This window comes from Canis aureus, chromosome 6 (assembly GCF_053574225.1).
Source record: "Canis aureus isolate CA01 chromosome 6, VMU_Caureus_v.1.0, whole genome shotgun sequence".
NCBI classification, from domain to species: domain Eukaryota; kingdom Metazoa; phylum Chordata; class Mammalia; order Carnivora; family Canidae; genus Canis; species Canis aureus.
In genome coordinates, this window is record NC_135616.1 from 68,606,540 (window position 1) to 68,630,173 (window position 23,634).

General features: G+C 46.0%; 1 protein-coding gene and 1 long non-coding RNA gene across 3 annotated transcripts in view; one reads left to right on the forward strand and one right to left on the reverse strand.

Moving 5' to 3' along the window:
• Positions 1 to 79: 79 nt before the first annotated feature.
• LOC144316315 (uncharacterized) lies at positions 80 to 14,454 on the reverse strand. 2 transcript variants are annotated; one of them, XR_013382156.1, is made up of 3 exons: positions 14,319 to 14,454; positions 2,642 to 2,823; positions 80 to 2,511 (listed from the first exon to the last, which is right to left on the reverse strand). It is a non-coding gene; the product is annotated as an uncharacterized LOC144316315 (long non-coding RNA). The 2 variants fall into 2 exon arrangements; XR_013382157.1 differs by lacking the exon at positions 14,319 to 14,454 and adding an exon at positions 4,937 to 7,253.
• An 838-nt stretch (positions 14,455 to 15,292) lies between these two features.
• PTPN14 (protein tyrosine phosphatase non-receptor type 14) overlaps positions 15,293 to 23,634 on the forward strand; it is a 180,134-nt gene continuing 171,792 nt past the window's right edge. The window contains exon 1 of the mRNA XM_077902127.1: positions 15,293 to 15,494. The gene's annotated coding sequence lies outside the window, so the exon portion shown is untranslated. The remainder of the gene's footprint in view (positions 15,495 to 23,634) is intronic.

The following is a 23,634-nucleotide window of genomic DNA, read 5'->3' on the forward strand; positions in this document are numbered from 1 at the left end:
TCTACACATTAAAATCAACAGTCGTGTTCACATTTTATTTTATTATTTTTTTAAGATTTATTTATTTATTCATGAGAGACACAGAGAGAGAGAGAGAGAGAAAGAAAAAGACGCAGAGACACAGGCAGAGGGAGAAGCAGGCTCCTTGCAGGGAGCCCAATTCGGGACTCGATCCTGGATCCTGGGATTACGCCCTGAGCCTAAGGCAGATGCTCAACCATTGAGGCACCCAGGTATCCCATGTTCACATTTTAAAGGTGCCTTTGATTATACTTATGGTTACTAGTTTTTGGTGAAAATTCCTTCCACCCAATCTAAAATTAGTTTCCTGAGTTTGAAGTTTTTATATTGTCTTTTCTCCAAAGTAAGGAACCTTCGAACTTAGTCTGATAAGTCCAAATTTCAAATTTTGTGCAAATGAAAATTTCATTTTCTCTCCTATGTCGTTCACAGTTTCAGAAATGTTCTTCAAAACTTAAAAAAGAAAACCTTATGTATGTCTCACCCAAAATGTAGGATGACTCACGGTCAGCATTTTGTAGTAGCTAATGCTTAACCTTGGCTTTTTCTTGCACTTAAGGGGGAAAAAGAAAAAGAAAAAAGTATATTCAGAACATAAAATCTTTGTATCAGTATAGAATTAAAGTGATTATCTCCAGGGAATATTAAGATGAAAATGTGATGTGAAAACAGATAATCCACCTTTTAATTATTTCAATATTGTTTGAAATGAGAACATATTATTTTTATAATATATACTTATAACTTTTAATTATTATTAGGTTTTTAACTTCGTTATTTCATATTTATATAAAATTAAACAGAATTCTGTGACAAATTCCCATATAGCCATTACTCAGCTTCCATAATCATCAACTCATTGACAATCGTATTTTATAGATATTCCTCCTACCTCTGGGAACAAGGTTATGCCTGGAAACAAAATCCAGATACAACATTTCAACTATAGATATTTCAATATATATTTCTAAAAGATTATACCAGTTATCATATCTCAAACATTTTACAATAATTCCTTAATATCTATTCAGTGTTCAAATGTCCTCATAAAAGGCATAAACAGCTTTTTTTAGAGTTTATTTAAGTTAGGATACAAATAAGGTCACAGGTTGTGATAGTTGACACATCTTTTAAGTCTCTTTTAATCTTTAGTTTACTCTTATTTCTTTCCCTTATCGCTGAACTATATTTGTTTTTAAAAAATGTTTTCTAGGGGTGCCTGAGTGGCTCAGTCCATTAAGCTACCGACTCCTGATTTGAGCTCAGGTCTCTATCACAGGATCGTGAGATCAAGCCCTGCATCAGGCTCTGTACTGAGCATGGAGCCTGCTCAAGATTCTCTCTCTTCCTCTGCCCCTCCGCCACCACTAGCTTCTGGGGTTTTCTACATCTGACATTTTGCTGATTGCATCTCTGAGATCTGTTCGAACATATTCCTGGGCTCTTGTATTTTTTTTTTTTAATTGGCAGCTGATAGCTGGATCTATTCTAGGGGTTTGGTCACATTCAGGTTATTTTTCTCAAAGCCAAAATAGTGATAGTTTAATATCCCTTTTTGTGATGTTAGCAGCCAGTGAAGCTTGTGCCTAGATTTTTACTTTATCCAAGGCAGCAAAATAATGATACTCTCATTTTATTATCCCTTCTATTTATTATCTAGGATATTTCTATAATGGAAAAAAAAAAAACCCTTCTCATCTGGTACTTAATTACCAGTGGTATCATTTCCTAGGAAAAACAAGATGGTTTGGTTCTATCCCCCCATTTATTATTTTTCAAAACAATGAGTTGGTTCTAGTGGTAACTAATTCATTTTTTTTTTCTTGGATCATTTGACAAACTTTTGGAATTAAACACATTTGAAATGTTACACACAATTACCATTATTATCCTTATTGACCCTAAAATTTGCCCATCTCTAGCCAATGAGAATCTCTTCAAGGTAGTTCCTGAGTCCTTTGGTTATGACCTAGGTGTTCTTTTTTTGTTTTGTTTTGTTTTGTTTTTAAGATTTATTATTTATTTGAGAAAGATCAGGGGGAGGGGCTGAGGGAAAGAGAAGGGAACCTCAGCAGATCCTTGCCTAGCATGGAGCCCGTGCAGGGCTGCATCCTAAGACCCTGAGATCATGACCAGAGCTGAAATCAAGAGTTGGCCACTCAACTAACTGAGCACCCAGGTGCCCTGACCCTCATGTTCTTTTTTTTTTTTTTTTTTGTAAATATTTTATTTATTCATTCATGAGAGACACAGAGAGAGAGGCAGAGACAGGCAGAGGGAGAAGCAGGCTCCACACAGGAAGCCCGACACGGGACTCCATCCTGGGACTCAGGATCACACCCCGAGCCAAAGGCAGCCCAACAGCTGAGCCACCTAGGCCCTCATGTTCTTTTGATAGCTTTCTTGTATATATGTTTCTTGCATATTCTTTCCTCAGACCTGGTGTCCACCACTTCTCTAAGGATCCAGGTTCCATTTAGTGGGAAATATCTGGAATGAAATGATGTTTTTAGTTGGATGAATACTTTGATCCAATCATCTTTCAGCAACCCCTGAGGATTGGGATTAAAACACAAGATTTGGAATAAAAAAAGACTAGGGTTTGAATATCAACACTTACCACCTTGGTGATCTTGGAAAATTTACAGGGTTCTAATGTGTAGTAAGACAGCAAAGCAGCACAGGCCAGAAGCACAGCAGCACCGGTATTCTCTCCTGAAGACACGCCACCGAAAAGGATGGACCTGAGAGCTGTTCTCAGAGACTAGTCCCAGAAATTTTTGGGATGGGTAGACATAGATTCTGTCCACAGGCAGGGAAAGGAGGAGGGCCTAGAGTCACAAATAGGTACCAGGTTTGGGGAAAAATGTTTTAGTTCTGCCCTCATCCCCCTATTGCCCTAGGCAGATTTCCCCCTTCCTTTTGGTACTTACTGCAGGGGCAACGATATCAGAGTTTAGGCCAGAAGCAGTAGGTAACTGCAAGGCAGTGCTCTGACCTGGTATGGTTATGAGCAGAAGACCATAAGTATAGCCGGTCGGACCAGTCCCTGGGAATCACCCCCCCCCCCCCCCCACACACACACAGCCTTGCTCTTGCACTCCTGTGGGCATCTGCTTGTAACAGACAGACTGCCTTCAAAAAAGATTATTCAGGGATCCCTGGGTGGCTCAGCGGTCTAGCGCCTGCCTTCGGCCCAGGGCGTGATCCTGGAGTCCCAGGATCGAGTCTCATGTTGGTCTCTCTGCATGGAGCCTGCTTCTCCCTCTGCCTGTGTCTCTGCCTCTCTCTCTCTCTCTGTGTGTGTGTGTGTGTGTCTCTCCTGAATAAATAAATAAAATCTTTGAAAAAAAAAAAAAAAGATTATTCAGATGTCCCCTGGAGACCAGGTGAGGACAATACCATGTCTCCCACAAAGGCCCGTGACAACAATTATACACTCCAATTCACCTGGAGAAGCACGATCTTGCTAGACGTCTGCCCCTGTCCATGGGTGCATTTTACCGATCAGGGCAGCTAAATGCCCTGAAGGGTCAAGGATGAGCTCAGAGGGCAGATTCTGAGAACTCTAAGTCTGGAGAACGTCAAGCTGAACAACCTATACCAGAGAAAGCAGAACTCATGGAGAACAGAAAAAGAAATTAAAGCCAGTGTGATAAATATACTTGAAAAGATGAGAGAATTTCCTGGGAACAGAAAGTGAAAATAAGCAGTTGAATAAAAGAATTAGAATCATTAAGAATGAATGCTTCCAGGGAATGACAGTACTGCACAATATCATTTACTTGTGGAATCTAAAATAAAATAAAATAAACTCTTAGAAACAGAGAGTAAAATATTGGTTGCCAGGGGCCCGGAGCTGAGAAAACAGGGAGAGTTTGGTAAAAGGGTGCAAAGTTTCAGTTATGAGATGAATACAGCTTGAGGCTCTAATGTATAAAACAGTGACAGTAGTTGATAACGCTGTTTTGTATAATTGGAATCTGCTGAGAGTAGAACTTAAAATGTTCTTATGTGCACAAAAAGTAAATGTGTGAGACGACAGATGTTAGCTGGATGCACATTTGTATCAGATCATCACACTGTACCCTTGAAATATCTTACAATTTTACTTGTCAATTATACCTTGAGAAAGCTGAAAAAATAAAGTGAAACTTAAAAAAAACATTTAAAGAATCCTATTGTTCTGGAATAAAGGATTCAATGGATTGTTCAAATAATGAAAGTATCTGGTAAATATGTGAGCTGTGGAAGTTGGTCACAGAGTTTTCCCAGGAGGCATCAGGGAAAGATAGGGTCGAGAATGGAAAAGAAAGAGAAAAGAAATTTGGGTAATCAGACAAGTGCCCAAGTCCATTTGTTAGGGACACCAAAAGAACGAAAGGAAATGGGAGGAGGCCAACAGTTCAAGCAATAATGACCAAGAATTTCCTAATGTCACACGGCTAGTGAATGGCAAAGCCAGGAGGTCAGCCCAGGCAAGCTAGCTGGACTACATACCCCGCCTTGGATCTACTACATCAGATGCCAGTGTGGAGGAGGAGGAGAATGAGGTTAGGAATAGGGCATAGAGAGGGGACAACTACAAAATAAGTGGAAGAGAACCAGCGCGTGAATCGAGGGAGGCAGTGCGACAGGCGCGGGGGATAAGTCTAGATGTCTCAACATAATGCGACTTAGGTCTTTAAAAATAAACACTGAAACCCCCAAAACTCAGAAACCACAATCTAAAAATAACAACAAAAACAGACAAGTCACTTCCTCTCCATACTCCTCATTTTCTTCATCTATAAATGGCAGATGGTAACCCCTACCTCCTGTGTTGTCGTAATAAAGATTAAATCATATGACAGGTAAGATTCTAAGCATAGGAAAATAACTGCACATACTTATGTAAAAATAATTGTTTACTTACTTAAAAATTCAATAATTGTTGAGGATTTTCTATGCACCAGGCAGTGGAATACAAAACACACAAAAATCTTGAAAGTGATGGATTTCCTGGGGTAGAAGGTGGGTGGTGGGAGGGGGGAGAAAGGCAATAAATAAATATTAATAGATCATATGATGCGAGGCAGTGTGAGTGCCACTGATGAAATTAGAACAGGGTGAAGGAATAGAGAATGGGGTGGTGAAGAGGTACTATTTTGACAGGATGACTGGGAAAGGTCTATGTGAGGAATGAAGTGAGTGAACAAGCCAGGAAACGTCTGGAGGAGTAGATTCTTGGGGGGAGGTGGTGGGGGATGGACAACCAGTGCAAAGATCCTGAGGTAGGAGAGTACTCGCCATGTTCATGTTCACGGAACAGCAGAATGCCAGTGTCTTGCGTGGGAGCAGAGTGAGCCAGGGAAGAGTAGTGGGAAGTTAGATCAGAGAGGTAGCCAATGGCTAGCTCATTTGGATCTTCATCCGTTGCTAAAAATTCAGCTTCTCTTTCACCATTTGAAAACTTGGTCTTTGTGTACTCTGCTAAATCAGGGGTGCCAACCGTGGAGGGAAGCCCAGCTCGTGCCTCTCTTATGTTAGTAAATTCTTTCCAGCCCCTACAAATGAGTATGTTAGAAGACACCTCTGCCTTCTAGTTGAGCAGAAGACACCTCAAAATTGAGCTTCCTAGGCAATTGCCTTCTGCCTGCTGGCCACAGGAAGTATCTTTTGATCCACAGTGGTCATTCCAAACCAGTCCTCTAACTGCCCTTGTCCAGATCCATGGGAATTACTCAGAAATGTTTGAAGTCCCAGAGCCAGGCACACTCTGAGTCACCCCTTAGTCTAGGGGAGGCGGCCAGAAAGCAGCCAGGTCTTAGGAGAGGTTTTGATTTAGTGCTGTTGGATTCTCTTACACAGCCCTGTCCATACACACAGGTAACCCTATCTCACCCCTGCAGGCTGGGGTGCCCATGTTCTTTAGAAAGGCATCCTAAACATGACCTGATCCTTCCCTCCCCCAACGAAGGTTGTTCCTTTTCGCTAATCACAGCCGAAGATTCCTTTCATGTCCCATACCTCTCGGAGGGGTGCTCTGGCTACAGCTGCCGATGTCCGAAACAAATGCACCCTGTTCTTGTTTTACTTTCCAGTCATTTCTGGATTTGTACTCTGTCCAGAAGGCTGTCCATTTTTCACCTCTCTCAATCTGCTAGAGCAGTTTGCTTTATTACTTGCCCACAACTTCATCTGGGTGTTTAAATTACATTTAAACAATATGCCCAACACTAAGGAGATGAGAGGGCGGGGAATAAACTAATGAATTGCCACCTATGGGGCTTTATTTAAATTTGTCATTTAGGACTCCCAGAAGGAGAAGACTCAGTGGCCCATAAGAGGGTAGCCCATCTTTCTCCCATTGGATACAGTTTCGGAGGTTTTGGGCAGCTAGAAATACTGGCAAACATAGACAATGTCAGAAAAAGAGCCATATCTGGGCTGGCCCCTGTATGCCAAACACCATAATTATGAGAAGGTCAAGATAGACCTCCTAACTCCAAATATTTTTCTTCTGAGGTTGGTGGGAAAGGACTAGAAAATGTGTATAATGAAGAGGGGAGTCTATTGACTTTTTTACTCAGAAATGTCCTGGCTGACTTGACTTCCTATAATAGTGTGCCTAACCAACACTTTCTTTATCTGCTGTCAACAATAATTTTAAGATTGCTCTCAGGATTTTTGCATCCCAGTTATTCTTAGCAACCTGGCACCTATTCCCACTATCATGCCACTAAATGGCAACAGGCAGCTATTTCGGAGAAGATTAAATGAGGATAATTATAGCTATCATGTACCTGCCCTCATGCAGCTCAGGAAGGGTGTTGATGGCTCCTTGGCCAGCCATGGCAAATTCTATAGCTGTGTACCTTCCTAAGAGCTGGGCCAGGTAGGGATATACACAGGATGGAAAACCATTCAGCTTAGTTCATGGATGGGAGATGCATAACTTAGAATTTAGGGTATTTATGACCTTTGGAGATTGCTGTCATGAACAGAGGTGACTCCACACTCCCAGAAAGTGTGACCTCATGTCAGTCAAAAGCAGCCTCTTGTGTGCTAGAAGGACCACGGATCCAACTTGCCACTTTCTGGACCCCATGCAACTAGGAGCCAATGAAAGAAACAGTAGCAAGATATTAAGGTGTTTTGAGAGGATCTGTTGTCTGATCTAACAGCAGCTTCCCTTCCCCTTTTGCTGTGCATGCTCAGGTAAATGTGGGAAAAGAACGATTTGAGAAAATTGGGAGACATGGCCTTTGTATATGTGTCTTCTCATTAGCACAATTTATAATCAGCCAGGTAGAGCTGTCTCCTGGTAAACCACTGTCATGGGAACTTAGAACACACCCGATTTCCCCTGTTTTTACTATCCTATCCAATTTTGGCCACCTTCTAACTCTAGTCCTGACGTACGGTGGTACTTGATAAACTTTGCAGCAACATGATGGATGAAAATGAACGTGAACTTTAGAATGAGAAATGAGAAAGCTGTGAATCTTGGCTCTACGATTCACTTAGGCACCTACTATCTTCGTTACATGTCTGAGTATAAAGTACATAATGTTGTGAGGTCTCAATTTATTTTGCAGTGAAGCAACAACAAACACTAACCTAAGTGCATTAGCCTGCCCAGGCCACCATAACAACATACTACAGACTGTGGAGCTTAAACAATAAATGCTGATTTTCTCACAATTCTGGAGGCTGGACACCCAAGGTGAAGGCGCCTTTATTTTTATTTTATTTTATTTTATTATTTTATTTTATTTTTTTATGATAGTCACAGAGAGAGAGAGAGAGAGAGAGAGAGGCAGAGACATAGGCAGAGGGAGAAGCAGGCTCCATGTACCGGTAGCCCGACGTGGAATTCGATCCCAGGTCTCCAGGATCGCGCCCTGGGCCAAAGGCAGGCGCTAAACCGCTGCGCCACCCAGGGATCCCTGAAGGCGCCTTTAGGGTTAATTTCTGGTGAGACCTCAATCCTTTCTCTCTTTCTTGCTATGTCCTCACATGGCCCTTCCTCTGTGCACACATAGAGAGAGGAGCTCTGGTGTGTCTTCCTCCTGTTAGAAGGATACTGGTCCTATTGGATTAGGGCCTCACCCTCATGATCTCATTTAACCTTAAATATTTCCATAAAGGTCTTATTTACAAATATGGGGGTTAGGACTTCAACATATGAATTTTGGAGGAACACAGTCAGTTTATAACACTCAAATGCTGTCCCCAGGATTGCTTCAAATTATATATACACAGGACCTAATCTCCTTCCTAGAGCACCACAAGTGGATATTGGTTCCCTTACCTTCCACCCGAGGTCATTTCCCTCCCTAGTGGGTCACTTTCATCTCTCCACATGAGAAGCCAGGTTTGGTCCTTTGCATAGATGGTGGAGATAGTTATAGAGTGAACAGAGGGATTCCTAAGACTTCAGTTTGGTAAAAAATTTCTCCTTTCCCTTTCTGGCGTGGTTTCACTGTTGTGTCCCCCACCCCAGCGCCTTCCGGCCACTCTCTCCTTTCTGGGAACTGTCCTTCCCACGCAAAGGGCTGAGTCCAGCCACAGCAGTCTGTTCCTTCTCCAAGACTCTTGGTTGACAACTCAAGCCGCGTTCTTTCTCTTAAGCATTTGGATTTGAGATTTAATTCCTGCTGAAGGGGAGAAAAACAGTCTGCAGAGCTGGAATGGGGTTGATGATAATAATATTGATAGGTAATATACTAAGAGCTCTGTGTGTATCAGGTACTGTTCTAATTTAATCATTACTACAACTCTACAAAGTAGACATGTTCATTATTTCCCCCTTTCTTTTTTACATCATTCTCCTTTTTGAGGAAATTCAGGTGAGAGTTATTCGCCCAGGGTTACATAGTTATTAAGCCTGGATACCTGCAAAGGTGGAGGATAGTATCCTCAGACAGAGGGAGAGTAGCAGAGTACCCTCATGGTTCTTTGGTCCCACCCTTCTTTCTCTGGATTCCAAGACATGTTTCAGTATCCTGCCAATATATTCCTTTTTGGCTTGGACAATCTGAAGTGGGTTTTTGTTCTTACACTTAAGGAACTTATACTGAGACAGTTGACCTTGCCTACCAGGTCTGTTATATTCAACATGAGAGTATGTTTTACCACATGTAAATGACTATGGAAAATGTAAAAATTTTTTAAATGACTCTATTCTATCATAAAGTTTAAAATCGTTTAAATAAAAATGAAGAAGCTCTCCTAGAAGAGATTACAAGAGCAGTAAGATCCTCCTTTTCCAGATAACATGATTTTAGGCAATAAGGATTGGGTCAGCTCATTAGCAGTGCGCCGAGCAGAGAATGCAGTGATTTGATGCATGTGTACATATTCCCAGTGTGTAGGGAGATAAGCTGTGTGGTTCACATCAAGCCTGGAAAAGCTAGAAGGCAATATTAGGGCTGGGGGAAGTGGGGAAAGTCAGTAAGCTGAGCCATGTGGATATGAGCAGGAAGCTGTACCATTAAAATATGATTCAAAGGGTGTTTGCAACCCAGTGAAATTTAGTAGAGAAGTGAATACACTGAAATTGGTAAGATCCTGAATAGTGCCTAGGTTTTCTTTTAAAACTTGCTGAAAGTACAAATTATGCATGTGAATTACTCTTTCTAGAATGTACTTGATTAATATATACTGCTGCTGTATAGACTTATTTTTTTATTTTTATTTTTTTAAATTTTTATTTATTTATGATAGTCACAGAGAGAGAAAGAGAGAGAGAGAGAGAGGGGCAGAGACACAGACAGAGGGAGAAGCAGGCTCCATGCACCGGGAGCCCGATGTGGGATTCAATTCCAGGTCTCCAGGATCGCGCCCTGGGCCAAAGGCAGGCGCCAAACCGCTGCGCCACCCAGGGATCCCCTGCTGTATAGACTTTTTAAAGAGTTGACTGAATCTTGTGCGTTTTCATTGGAAAAACTATTGATCTGCCTAGAGTGAATGTCCAGAGAGCTAACTGATATCATGGCCCACGTGGTCAACTGTAGTTGCCAGAGGAACTGGTAAAGCATCTCAGGAGGACATAGTTATCTTTCTCCTCCCAGCCTGAATAAAATACAACATAAAAATGTTTGACATTCTTTCCAGAAGGAAGTAACAAGGACATAATTCACTTGTGGCTTAGGTTGACAGGCATGGAAATCGGGGCCCTTTCTCCTTTGGCTCAGGTCAGGGAGTAGTCAGTCCCTTTGGGAGGCAGAGAGCCTTCTGCTGAGAAGTGGGTAGAGGAAAGAGAAATAAAATGGAGAGGAAATGACCACAAGGCTCAGTGACCAGAGGGGAGGGCACAACTAGAATGAGAGCATGAGATATTAGGACAGATGAACCAGAGATGGTATGTGACATACACACTATGGAGAGCCTCCAAAAGAGCCTGGAGAGCAAATCCAAGCAAAGTCCTGCACATTCATCTAATTTATTTTTTTTTAGATTTTATTTATTTATTCGAGAGAGAGAGAGAGAGTGAGAGAAAGAGAAAGAGAAAGAGAAAGAGAAAGAGAAAGAGAAAGAGGTAGAGACACAGGCAGAGGGAGAAGCAGGCTCCATGCAGGGAGCCCGATGTGGGACTCGATCCCAGGTCTCCAGGATCCTGCCCTGGGCCGAAGGCGGTGCTAAGCCACTGAGCTGCTCCAACGTTCATCTAATCTATGCCTCCACAAAAGTCTCTATTTTACCAATATTTGAACAGAATGTGACTTACTGGCTTACTCAACGTGGGGAAAGGCTGCGATGGGGCCCCTTCTCCCCGCCAAACGAAAAGCCTCAAAGATGCAAGAGGAGGGAAGTCAGAAATGATTCTTCCAAAGCAGGTACCATGAAACTATTTCTAAAGGGAGAACTCCTAATACCACGGTCACCACATTGTACAACTCCAGAGGATGCCATTCACACTCCAGACGATTTTAGCACATGGAGTGGCGTTGTGTACTTGTATGTGGCCATACACAATAGCTCTGCAGAATCGTGTAGCTTGAAAAAAATCACCAGATAACAAGAAGTTCCTATAGTGGTCAATTTACTAATTTGTTTTTCATTCATAAGGAGCTCTGAATGCATACTACCATAAAAACACTCTTAAATGTGGATCTTCCAAAGTGTTCTCTTCCTTTCCTTCTCTGCTTAATATATTTTTGTAGGTATTAATGATCTAGGCTTATTTCATTACATATTTGCTGTTAAGTCAGTGGTTCTGAATTGGAGGGAGTCAGTATAACAAAATTACTTGGGAAATGTCTTCAAAATATACCTGCCCAGTACATCAACAGAAGAATGGAGAGCAAAATCTGATATGTATGCACACACATACACACACACTCTGTAATTCCATTTATATGAAGTTTGAGAACTAGCAAAACTACTCCACGGTGGAGAGCTGATATGGACTTAAAAGTCACAGGAGGGAAATTTTTGTGCTGATGGACATTTTCTGTATCTTAAATTGGGTGGTGGTCATATGGATGCATGTATATGAAAGAAAAATCATCAAGTTCTGTATACATTTAAGACTGTGCTTTTGATTGAATGTGAATTATGTGTCAATAAAATACTGTCTAAAAACATGACAGATAGATGCATAGATACACCAACCCAAGCCTCCACCCTAGACTGAGGGAATAAGATAAATAAGATAGAGAGCAGGCGATACAGAGACCGTGTGTATTTTTAAAAAGCTCCCCATTATTCTTTCCCATGATTACTGTAAGCTTCCAAATATTCCTTTGGGAATTGGAATTAGACTCAGGATAAAAACAAATACATAATATATATGACTTCAACATTTGGAGAAGGTCCCTTGAGATCATCAGTTTTCCTAAAAGTCTGCTTACTTTCCAGTTTGCTTTGATTGGGGATTTTGTTTTTGTTTTCCTTTCAAGTGACTTCTGAAGGTATAATATTAATAAATTAATGTGAGGAATATATTGAAGGTGGGAGGAATTCATGAAGGCCCATGAGATCCTGTCTGTATTTATAGTTTGAATCAGGCTTAGAACAGTTTGAAATATTTTGGGAGATATGTAATATTGACAAGTTCCTAAAACTGCAAAGTTTTAAAGTAAATCTGTAGTGACATATGTGTTTGGGACCTGGGTCATCAACCATCTCGTTCACTCTGATGCATATTAAGGAGACTTGAGTGTGATGTAGACTTAGGACAATTTTTTTTTTTTTGAAAGTAGGTTGTGACTACTAGCTTTTACGTATGTATTTAGAGAATGAAAGGCTTTTTTTCACTTCACATCCAACGTCTTATTTAAAAAATACTTATTTGTAGCATGACTTTTTTGTGGTATCTTCTAAGACAGAGAAATGTGTCTGGTCAGATGTACTTTATGGGCTTTTAAATTGATAACGTGTGTGGTTTTTTAAAAGTTAGAAGTAGAATTATTAAAACGAGGCCACAGACTTAGTGCTAAATCTTGGGGTGTGTGTTTTGTTTGGGCCATGGACTGCTCAGCAACATTCCCAACATTCATTTTGATTCCAAAGGCAGCGTGAAAACAGTCCTCACCCCAAGACATCCTGGCCTTATCACTTAGCTTCCTTCACAGGCATGCCATCTGCCTGGAGGAGTATACACATTCATTCAAGTTCAGACCCGGGAAAGACCTCAGAGATGAAGTAACTCAACCAAACTCTGACCTCCATGTCACACTCCACTTAAAAAATAAACTTAGGCCTAGGGGTGAAGTGGCTTGTTCAGGGTCACATGGCTGGTCAGAGGCAGAACCAGAATTGTATGTCTACGTGCAACCTTTGCTCTTCTACACCACAACTGTCACGGCATGCTGTGCTCACAGTTTGGCATCACAGAGTGACAATACACAAATGCAGCATCTTTTCCTCTAAGACCCCATGCGGCCCCCTCATCTGTATTCCTTTGAAAGCCTGCAGGTATTTCCTTTTTATAATTTTAATCCTATTTTGGTCAAATTTTGATGAATGTAAGAGCCTGAGTTCTGGGGCCAGACTAGGGTCCATCATCATGTTTCACGAGTTGTGGGGACCCTTGGTGAGACAGGTGAATTTTTCACTCCTCACTTTTCTCACCTAGGAAATGGAGGAATAATGCAGGTGCACATAAAAAAAAAAAAAAAAAGTGCTTTTTGTGCTTCCTGGAGCCAGTAAAGCATTCGGAAACTTTCTTTGGAAATCCAGCAAGTTCATAGTGAAGCTATCCAGCTATGTCCCTGAAAGTTTGAGAATTTTTAATTCTCTGCAGTCTTTTCCTTCCATCCCTGTGGGGGCCTTCTCGACTTCTTTATTGTTCTGGAGGTTTGCAAATGCTCCGAGAAGTCAAGAGTCACACAAATTGGTCCACGAAGGGCACAACAGGTTTTGCTTTTTGATGTTTCCAGTTCTCTTCCCCAAGAAATCCGGATTTTTTTTTTTTTTTTTTTAATGAGTTGTGGGGCACTGACAACTTGGGACATCTTCTGTGACAACGACTTCAAGGACCTTTTTCAGGCTAAGAGAGGTTGAAAGAACTGGGTTGCGAGTCTTCGTTAAGATGACAGGTCTCCAAGACCTGTTTTTGGCAACGCAAAGGACCACGGAGAAATGGAAACTACTAGGGAAATGATTTTACAGCTGCAGAAGGCAAGGCTTCCAGGAGCTGGGATACCTCCTCGGTCACCCTTTGGGTCACAGGCACGGCGGGTCCTAAACCCAGGTTCCCTCTCCGGGGCCGCGTGCTTTCTCTGGCAAGCAGCTGTGTCGCCCTAAAACCCAGCTCTGAAAGTGCTAAGGAAGGCCCCCCGCCCCCCCCCCCCCCAGCGCCCACCCAGGCAGGGGAGACGACCTCTTCCAGGTCCCAGCTCTAAGAAACTGCTCCTGCGAGTGAGGGCGCTGCGGAGGGGGGGGGGGGTCGAGACCCCAGATCCAGGACGCAGAGACTCCTGGTGTCCTGGACGGAGAGCCCTGGGAATCCCTGCTCCGTGTCCCGGTCTGTCCCTCCCCAGCCCCCTGCAGTGGCGGCCCGGGGACGTCGAGCTCGGAGGGTTCCCCCCAATGGGACGCACTGTCCTTGCTCACGGTCGGAGCGCGCAAGCCGCGGCCTCTGCCCCGCCCCTGCGGTTCTGGAAGGTTTAAGGGGGATTTCTTTTTTTTTTTTTCCCCTTCCCTTCCCTTCCCGCCCCCGTCCAGGTCCGGGTCCCGGTCCCCGCCCCCACCCCGCCCCCGCCGGGAGCGGCGCTAGGCAGTGCCGGCCGCGGGCGCTTGTCCTCCTCCGCTCCCGCGTCCCGGGCTCCCGGGAGTGTCACCCGTCCTCCCTCCCCAGCCGTCACCTTTCAACAGTTTCCCCAAAGCCACCGCACCGCCGGCGCGCGGCTGCTCCCGGGCCTGCACGGGGAGCTCCTGCCGCCCGGCATTCCTCGGATTCCAGCGCCGTGACGTCCCCGCGGCCGGCGCGCCTGCAGCCCGGGAGCCCCGGCTCCGAGTTTCGGCGCTGCCCCGCGCCCCACGCCCGGCGCCCCGCGCCCCCCGCGCCCACCGCCCGGCGCCCCGCGCCCCGCCGCGCGCGCGCCTCCGGGGCGCATTCCTGCCCGCGCTCCCCCCCCCCCCGCGCCCCGCCCCCGCCTCCGCCGCCCCGCCCGGCCCGGCCCGGGGTGGAGGGTGGGGGGCGGGGGGAGCCGCGGCCGCCGGCGCCTGCTCCGTCCCCTCCCACCGCACGGCCCCTTCCTCCCTCCCCTGCCGGCCGCTCGCATTTCCTGCCGCCCGGGCTCCCGCGGCCCCGGAAAGTTCTGCCCAACTTTTTCTCCGCCGGACGAGCGGGCGCCGCGGGGCGCGGGCCGGGGCAGGTTGCCGCGCTCGCCCTCGCTCGGCCCGGCGGGGTCCCCGGGGAGCAGCCGAGTCCCGGGCGGCGGCGGGCGGCCCTCCCCGCCCACCTCACCCCTGCTCCCGGGCCCCCCGCCCACCTCACCCCTCCTCCCGGGACCCCCCCCCCCCCCGCCCACCTCACCCCTCCTCCCGGGACCCCCCCCCCCGCCCACCTCACCCCTCCTCCCGGGACCCCCCCCCGCCCACCTCACCCCTCCTCCCGGGACCCCCCCCCCGCCCACCTCACCCCTCCTCCCGGGACCCCCCCGCCCACCTCACCCCTGCTCCCGGTCCCCCCGCCCACCTCACCCCTCCTCCCGGTCCCCCCGCCCACCTCACCCCTCCTCCCGGTCCCCCCGCCCACCTCACCCCTCCTCCCGGCCCCCCGCCCCCTCCCCGGGACTACCCCGGGCTTAGGTGGCTCTCCTCCTCTCCGGGTCGGTGCGCGGGGATCGCAGCGGAAACCTCCCTCCCCTTTCGCCTGCTCCGGCCCCGGCCCCGGCCCCGGCTCCTTCCCCCGCCCTCCTCCGCGGCCACTGGAATCAATTCCTTAGGGAATTGGGGCGCCGCCGCCGCCGCCGCCGCCGCCGCGGGGACAGGCTTTCCGCGCGGGACCCCGGGTCACGACGGGGCCATGTGAGCAGGTAGGCGCCGTCTGCGGCGGGGGAGCCTCCTCGGGCCCCGGGCGCCTGGCCGAGGACCGGGGCAGCCTGGACCGGCGCCGGGAGGCCGGCGGGGCAGCGGGGGCGCGGGGCGGCCGGGCCGCGGGGCCCTGGGTGCTCGCCCTGTCGGGGGTGGAGGTGGCCGCGGGGCGCTGCCTGCGGGTCCGCCGCCGCGCCACCCCCTCGCCCCCTCCTCCCGGCTCCCTCCGGCTGTTTGGGAAGCGAGCGCGGGCCTGGAAAGGGCAGCGGGACGGAGCCGAGCGCTGAGGGCAGAGGGAAGGGAGGAGGACGAGGTTGCTGTGGCTCCAGCGGGACGGGGACGCGGCTCCCCGACGCCCCAGTTCCCAGCGCCTCCTGGGGAGGGGGTCGGGATCCTGGGAGCGAGGGGAGTTTTTAATGCCCTCCCACTAGGCCCCGGCCGTGCCCCCGGACTCCTGGCCTCCTTGGGTGGTCGGTCGGGCTGGCTCGTGGGGAAAGCCTGTGGCCACATAACTTCGCAACAGATCCGCACCTCAAACTTTTCAAAGTTCTGAGTATTCACAAGTTCTGAGGGGGCTGTTAGTATGCCTCTCTGTTCTCCCTGGCGTGATCCCTAAACCTGAGTGTTTGAATACTTGTTAAGTGGATTTTACACCTTGGGGAGGGAGTAGTCTCAGGTACTGGTGCCATCTCCTTAGCATCCCCTTCCGCTTCCTTTGGTTCCTGTCACCCCCCCCCCCAACCCCAACCCCAACCCCAACCCCACCTACAAATCAAGGAGATTGTGGGGTTTGCGCTTCAGTCCGTCCTGGAACTGGGTGTTGCAGGCTCTTTGTGAAGATGTGCGGAATCTCTAGACTGCAGGCCGAATATAGGGTCGCAGGGTTTCCACCAATGTGTTAATTTCTTAAACTGGATCAGTTCACCCATTCATTCAGCAAACCTGGTGTTGCGCCTCTACTCTGCTCGGAAAACAGGATGCTGAGATACTTAAACAAGCTGTAACTGCAGCCTCCTGGAGGAAACCCACAGGCTGATGAAGAATTACAGTAGTGAGCGAGCGAGAAGTGCTGGAAGAGGCAGGGAAGGCTTGGTTTTGGAGACGAGGGGTACCGTGTGCCCTGGGTTTATAGGGTTAAGGGAGTGTTTACCCTGCAGGAGTGATCCGGAGAGTGCATTCCAGGTGGAAGAAACAGCTTGTGCAAAATGAAGAGTCATCCAAAAAAAAAAAAAAAAAAAAAAGAGTTCAAAAAGCTAGCTATCTGACCCAGCTATTTGGGATATGATAGATATCAGAAATGAAACTAGAAGCGTTTTATCCCCTTACGGTAACCAAGTAGTTTCCAGAGGCGCCTAAGTCTCTCTCTTCGGACACACCTCCTTGTCTGATGCAGTTTCTACAAGCAGCAGTTGTGTGACCATCTAAATTTTAATTGGCACTAATTGGCCCATGCCTGTTTTCATTAGAATGGCACTTGATTCCCTTTTAAAGAGCCACTTGACAGCAGTGGGTGATAATACTGCAGCATCACAGAACCTTGCATTAAAGTTGCTTATCTTTTGGGGTTGGGGTTAAAAGCTTCTGTGCTGGAAATGAGTGGGAGCTGCACAGCATGACACTCTTTTTGCCTGATCTGAATGGGTGGCCACAGATGCGCAGAATGAGCCCATGGACGGGTGTCCCTGTGTTTGTCATAGTTTTCTCTACATGTAAATGTCATCAAATGTTGCTTTAGCACACTTGTAAGGATACTTTTCCTTCCTCTGAAACTTTATAAAATCGAATTCTGTTCCATCGGGTTTTGTAGCCTGATGGTCCAGGATTGGGCAGATCTTGCCTAGGAAGGTTCCTTATCAGACGGAAGCACGCTGTACGTGGGTTGCCCTTCAGGGGTGCCTCTTCACTGGGCTGAAGTGGAGTCCTAGTAGTATTCACCGTGGCTGAGGTCCAGCCTCGGTGAACTCAGGCCAGTACATCGGAGGAGCAGAAAAAGAACAACTTGGGGGTGTTTGGCTAAGCCCCTCCACAAACACTTTCTCTTATCTCAAGAACAGCCCCTTGACAGGAGTTTTATTGGAGGTATAGGGCCTGCGTGAGAGACATGGCTGAAGGGAAGCTCTTTCTTGCTAATCCTGGTGCTTGCCCGGCTTCCATCATTGGCTTAGACACAGTTATTATTCACACTTTAGTTATTCAGCTTTGTGCACACTGTGTGGGCCGGACAGCTGTAATGGAAAGAGAACAGTTAGACTATTTTAATATGGAAGAACCTAAAGAATTTCGGAAAAAAATCAGAATTTTTTAGGAGAATTGGTATTTGTCCTGAATGACTGGGCCAGGGGTCAAAAACTATGAGGAGTTTTTTTTTTTTTCCTAATGCCCTCCCTCCTTATTAAGGGTTTATGTGTTTTTTTTTTTTTTTTTTTTTTTTTTGCTCCAGGGAAGCAAACATAAACCCTTTGATTGCACAGTGAACCCCACCTGGATTCCATATTCTTATTCTTTTTCACCTGCTATGCTGCATTTGAACTTCTAGACTTCGTCACCAATGGTCGTGTAGAATCTGAACTCATTCTGAGCCTCAGAGCTATGCTGTGCACTTCGTTAAAGAGAGAAGGCAAGGGAAAGAGATAAGATGAAATAGTTCATTAGCCAATTAAATCATTACTTGCTTGAGCTGATTAAAAAAGAACGAGAGAAACCAAGTTTTGGTACAGAGGGGATTAAAAATAATGTTAGAAATAAGACTTTGGGATCTCCCCTCACTGACTTAATTTACCTTCCCCTGTCAAAGCCCCATGGAGTGGTTCCTGAGCAGTCCAAGGGGTGTGTAGCAAGTTCTGCAGCTTTCCGGTTAGTGTGCTGGAGCAGGGGATCCAGCTTTGGAAGTTTGAAATGTAGCTATGTTTGAATCCCAGCTCCACCACTTTTTAAATTTTATTTTATTCATTTATTCATAAGAGACACAGAAAAGCAAGGACACAGGCAGAGGGAGAAGCAGGCTCCATGCAGGGGGCCCAACGTGGGACTCGATCCTGGGACTCTATCCTGGGACTCCAGGATCTCGCCCTGGGCAGAAGGCGGGTGCCAAATCGCTGAGCCACCCAGGGATCCCCTCACCTCCACTGCTTCTTAGCTGTGTAGTGTTGGACGCACTCTTCAGTCCTTTGGCATCTCAATTCTTTCATCTATAATGTGGGGTCGGTAGTATGTAACTTGCCAGGATATTTGTGGAGAATTCAGTGTAATGCTGTATGTCACCCTCCTCATATTGTGCCTCGTACAGAGTAGGTGTTGGATCAAGGCTATTTATATGTTTGAGGAGTTATATGTGGCCATGAATGTGCTCTTTATGTGGGTCATTTTTTCCCCCAGCAGTATGAATTCACGTGCATGCCAACATACACATAAAGCTTTGTCTTTGACTTTTTTTCTTTTTTTTTTTTGGTCTTTTGGCTCAAAGCAAATGTGTTGGCTGGCAGTTTTCATGTGGCCCCTCTATAGGAGGAGGTTGAGAATTGCATGATTAGACAGTGGGGAAGCTTGGGGGAGGAAAGGCCACTTAAGAGAAAGGGAGAGAAAAGGATCCTTTCCCTGGACACCACTTACTGTCACAAGGATCCGGTGCTAATGGAAGGATCCTTGTATTTCTAATGTCGAGATCCAGTTAATTAGAGAATGTGAAGAATGAGTCTGCCTGCTTTTAGCAAGAATGCAGGAGCTGGCCAGTCTTCACAAAGGAGTGTCTTTGCAGCCTTGATTTCTTTCCTTCTTTGAAGCCCAAATATAGAGTGTACTGCAACACCTCTAGTGTAATGCCAGCTCAGGTCTCTTGAACTTTACTGTTACCTTTCATCTGAGAAGCCTAAAGTATTTGACAAACATTAACTCATTGATCTTCATATCAGCCTCTCAACAGGAGGGATTGTTAGAAGAAGGGAACAGCTTGGAAAACGTCAGTAGAGCAGGTTTGTAGTATGTAATACGTATTCTTGAAGCAGAATGGGTTGTTACAGCCAAGAATTTCCAATGTGGATTGCATGCAGGCCAGGAGGTCATGAGAGTGAGTACCCCTTCGAGAGGTTGGGGGGAGAAAACCTAGGAAAGTTGAAGATCTGGCTGCAGTTTTTGCCCTGGGAGGAGGAGAGGAAGTCCATGTTCCCCAGACCGGCTATGCCTTTGCCATATATTCTTTGCACACTGATTATGAAAATAGTCTCTGAATTATTTATAATTCTGAATGAAAGGATATGAGGCAATGCTTGTAGATGAGGACTTAGAGTAGCTGGGGATAAAAGGTAATAATAATGACTCCTTGTGGGGTGGTTATACGTCTAAGTTGGATTATAAATGGCAATTAACATTGTTTTAATTTTCTTTATCGTTTTCTTGTTGGTTCTATAGTTCTTGGCTTGGTTTTGTATTTCTCTCCCTTCAAGCTTTTGTTTGACTTCTTTCATGGTTCTTGCTACTGGAAAAAAACTTGTGGCCATTCTTAGATCAATCTCGTGTGTAAAGTTTGATACTTGATTTAGCTTTGTTCCTTAGGGACTGTATTAGGCCCAGCTCGAGGGTTTCATCCTGAGCCTGGTCAATTAGCTTGACCCAGAGGCCTATCGTGTATCCTGAGATCCTGTAAACCTAGGTGGCCATTCCCATAAATGCTTGATGTTGGGAGGTGTCTGATGAGAAAATGAGAAAGAGATTGGCTGGCGGTATGGCATCCTCTGACGTGCGGAATATCTTCTTCACATTTGTGATGTTTGAAATCTTAGCACTGAACCGTATTCCTAAATTAGGAAGCTCTACTGCATGGGCCACTGACTCGATCTAATTTGCCTTACAGATTTTTAGCTCACAGGGAGAACTCCCTCATGTTAAAATTAGTAACAGGTCCCAATGCTTTATCCTTATTTTATTTTATTTTATTTTATTTTATTTTATTTTATTTTATTTTATGTATTTATTTTTTTTTTCCAATGCTTTATCCTTTACCTACCCTCTACTTACTTAATTTCCTCAGGTCTTTGGAAATCCATCTCCTGGGAATTCTTTTTTTCTCATAACTCCTTTGCGTTCAAGTAACGGAGGCAGTGGCTAAGGCAGGGGCTTTGAGACTCTAGTGGGCGTCAGAATCACCTGGAGGGCTTGTTAAAACACAGAGTGCTGTTCTCCGTGCTCACTCCAGCCTCTGAGTCAGTAGGTCTGGGGTTGGATTTGAGAATTTGAGTTTCTGAGGATCTTCGAGATGATGCTAATAGTCTGGTCCTTGACCAACTGCATTTTGAGAGTCACAGAGCTAAGGAGTCTGTCCATCTCTGTCCTCAGGCTCTTATAGTAGTCTCTGAAGGTTTTTGCTACACTGGCTTGAATGACCCTGTTCCTGGTAGTTGTAGAGCCCTGGAGAGGCCGGGAGTCACTTAGCCCTCATCAGGCCCATGAGTGCATGACTTGTTTCCATTTCAGTGGATCTGCTTGGTTAGCATCACCAATCCAGACTTCTCCACCTGGTTCCAAACAGTTTGGTTTATCTGGTATTTCTGTCTGCCTGGGTATCCAAATTCCACCTGTCTTAAACTGAACTCACTAATTTCTTGCCACAAAATGTGCTGTCTCTGTGTTTCCTGTCTTAGGCAGTGACCTGTTGAGTTAGCTGCTGAAACCAGGCACTTGGAGTTCCCGTCAGCATGTCACTCTTAGCAGCCCCCAACTTCTACCTGCCAGTAACAAACCCTATCAGTCTTTAGACGGCCTAAAATATCTTTAGTTTGCTCCTTGCCTGCATCCCCCCTGCCCCTTGGGATTGTTTGAGAGTTTCTGGGGCTGCCTGTCATATATTCTTCATCTACTCTTTCCTCTCTCAAAGAGTTTTTATTTTAAAACAGTTTTTAATACTATTTAAATTCTTTTGATTCTTATTATGTGTATGACAAAGCTTCTTACCCCTGACTCTCTTGGGGTCATCTGCTGTTCTTTCTCTCTCTGCTAGTGCCCTAACGTCTGGTGATGGTTAATTTCCCTCTTATACTCCCACCCAGAGGGACCTCTCCCCTTTGCTACCTGCCTGGCTCCTATGCATTCAACTAAAGCTTCACTTTCCCTGACGTTCCTTCTCACCACCAGTTAGGCTTCCCTTTCTTCATGGTCCCAAAGCACTTTGCACTTACTTATGTTGGTGAGTTGTGTCTCCTCTTGTCACATATATTTCTCTCTTTGTCTCCTCTACTAAGTTATAAGCCTCCCCACCAGTAATTACATTTGCTTGGTTTGGAATTAGAATTTCTACCTGATACAGATATCGGATAGCAGTAGCCACAGCTTATAGGTACCGCTGCTGACTCTATAATTCCAGTGTTCATAGCACTTGGAATGATTTTATTAAATTTTTCAATGACCCTTTGAAGTAGGTACAATTACTATTTCTATTTTTCACAGAATAGAATGGAGTTCTTATTATTTATTCTCTAATAGTTTCAGTGCTCTGGGAAAATTACATCATATTAATGACTCTATGACTTTTGTAATTACACAGGTACCAGTGCTGTTTCTTATACACATTTCATTCGCTCGCTTAAGGAGATGAGTCATATCCCTAAGCAGTTTTCTGAAGTTACTGATGCTCTGGTTCTTAGTGTTATTTTGCTTTACTTGGAAACTTTTAAAAAATGTGCTCATTTTTTTCCCCTCATTTTTCAAACCTAGGGAACCTTGCAGATCAAGGGAGTGTACATATCTCAGAGGGATTAATAAGCAGGAACATTTGGAGGACAAGGCATCAACCAAAATTGTTTTTGTAGGTTTAGGTACATTAATTAGAATATGCTTACCTTCCTGTCCATACATTTTGCACCCTTATATTAAAGAGCAAGAGACAGAATTTCTCATTATTCAAACTCTGAGTCACTAGTTTTTAAAGTGAGAGAGAGAGAGAGAGACCCTCCGTGACACTGTCCCAGCCGCTTTCCCAGTCTGCCCTTAACCAAGACTGCCTGTTCTGCATCTAGGACTATGATAAGCAGCAGTGGTATCACTGGCATTATCCCCCAAATCACAAGATTGGCTGTTGCCATTATTTTAGTTCCCAAGTAAAAGGGATTAAGGCAGATTTCATGGTCACGAAAGTGAATTTATTATGAATTCCATATACACACTGTATACACTTCATCTTGATATTTCAGCCTCTCTGCAAATAACCCCCCAAATGGCCCTCTGCTTTCTTCAGATTTATGTTCCCCACGGTTCTGCCAAGGTGCAGCTGTTTCCCGAATGGGCCCAATAATTTTTTTCATCTCTGCCCAGGAATCCTCCCGCTCAGCATTGCCTGTCAAAACTGTCCCTTGAGGGGCACCTGGGTGGCCCGCGGTGTGATCCCGGGGTCCTGGGATCGAGTCCCACATCAGGCTCCCTGCAAGGAGCCTGCTTCTCCCTCTGCCTGTGTCTCTGCCTCTCTCTCTGTGTCTCTCATGAATAAATAGAATCTTAAAAACAGACGACTGTCCCTCGAGACATTCCCCCCCCCTTAAGTCCCACCTCTCTGGGCAGCCTTCCCGGGTCATGCCCTGGTCAGGTTGTCCTGCCCGTTTGTTCCTGGTGTTTACCAGGTTGTACTTTTGTGTCCTGGCTCATCGGCCTGGATCCTCTCATCAGTGTCAGCCAGGGCCTGCCACCTGTCCCACTGCTGTCCACATCCTGCCTCGGGGCTCACTACAAACTGTCCCTTCTCTTTTGCTGCCGGTGCACCTGTGATGGGACCTTCAGCTCCACCTCCTCCTTGGCCCAGGAATGCCCTCCGCCGCTGAGGCTGCCCCTTCTCTCTCCATCATGACGGTCCTTCACTGATGACAGCTCCCTTGACAGCTCTTTCTCACCTGCCCCACTGCCCCTAGTGTGGAGGCCAGTCTCTCCTCTGTACTACACAGTCTTGTTTTCTTTTCCTTTTTAAGATTTTATTTATTTATGAAACACACAGAGAGGCAGAAACTTAGGCAGAGGGAGAAGCAGGCTCCCCACAGGGAGCCCAATGAGGGACTCGATAGGATCCCAGGATCATGACCCGAGCCAAAGGCAGATAGATGCTCAACCACTGAGCCACCCAGGAGTCCCCAGAATCTTGTTTTCAACACATCAGATATTTTCTCTCTC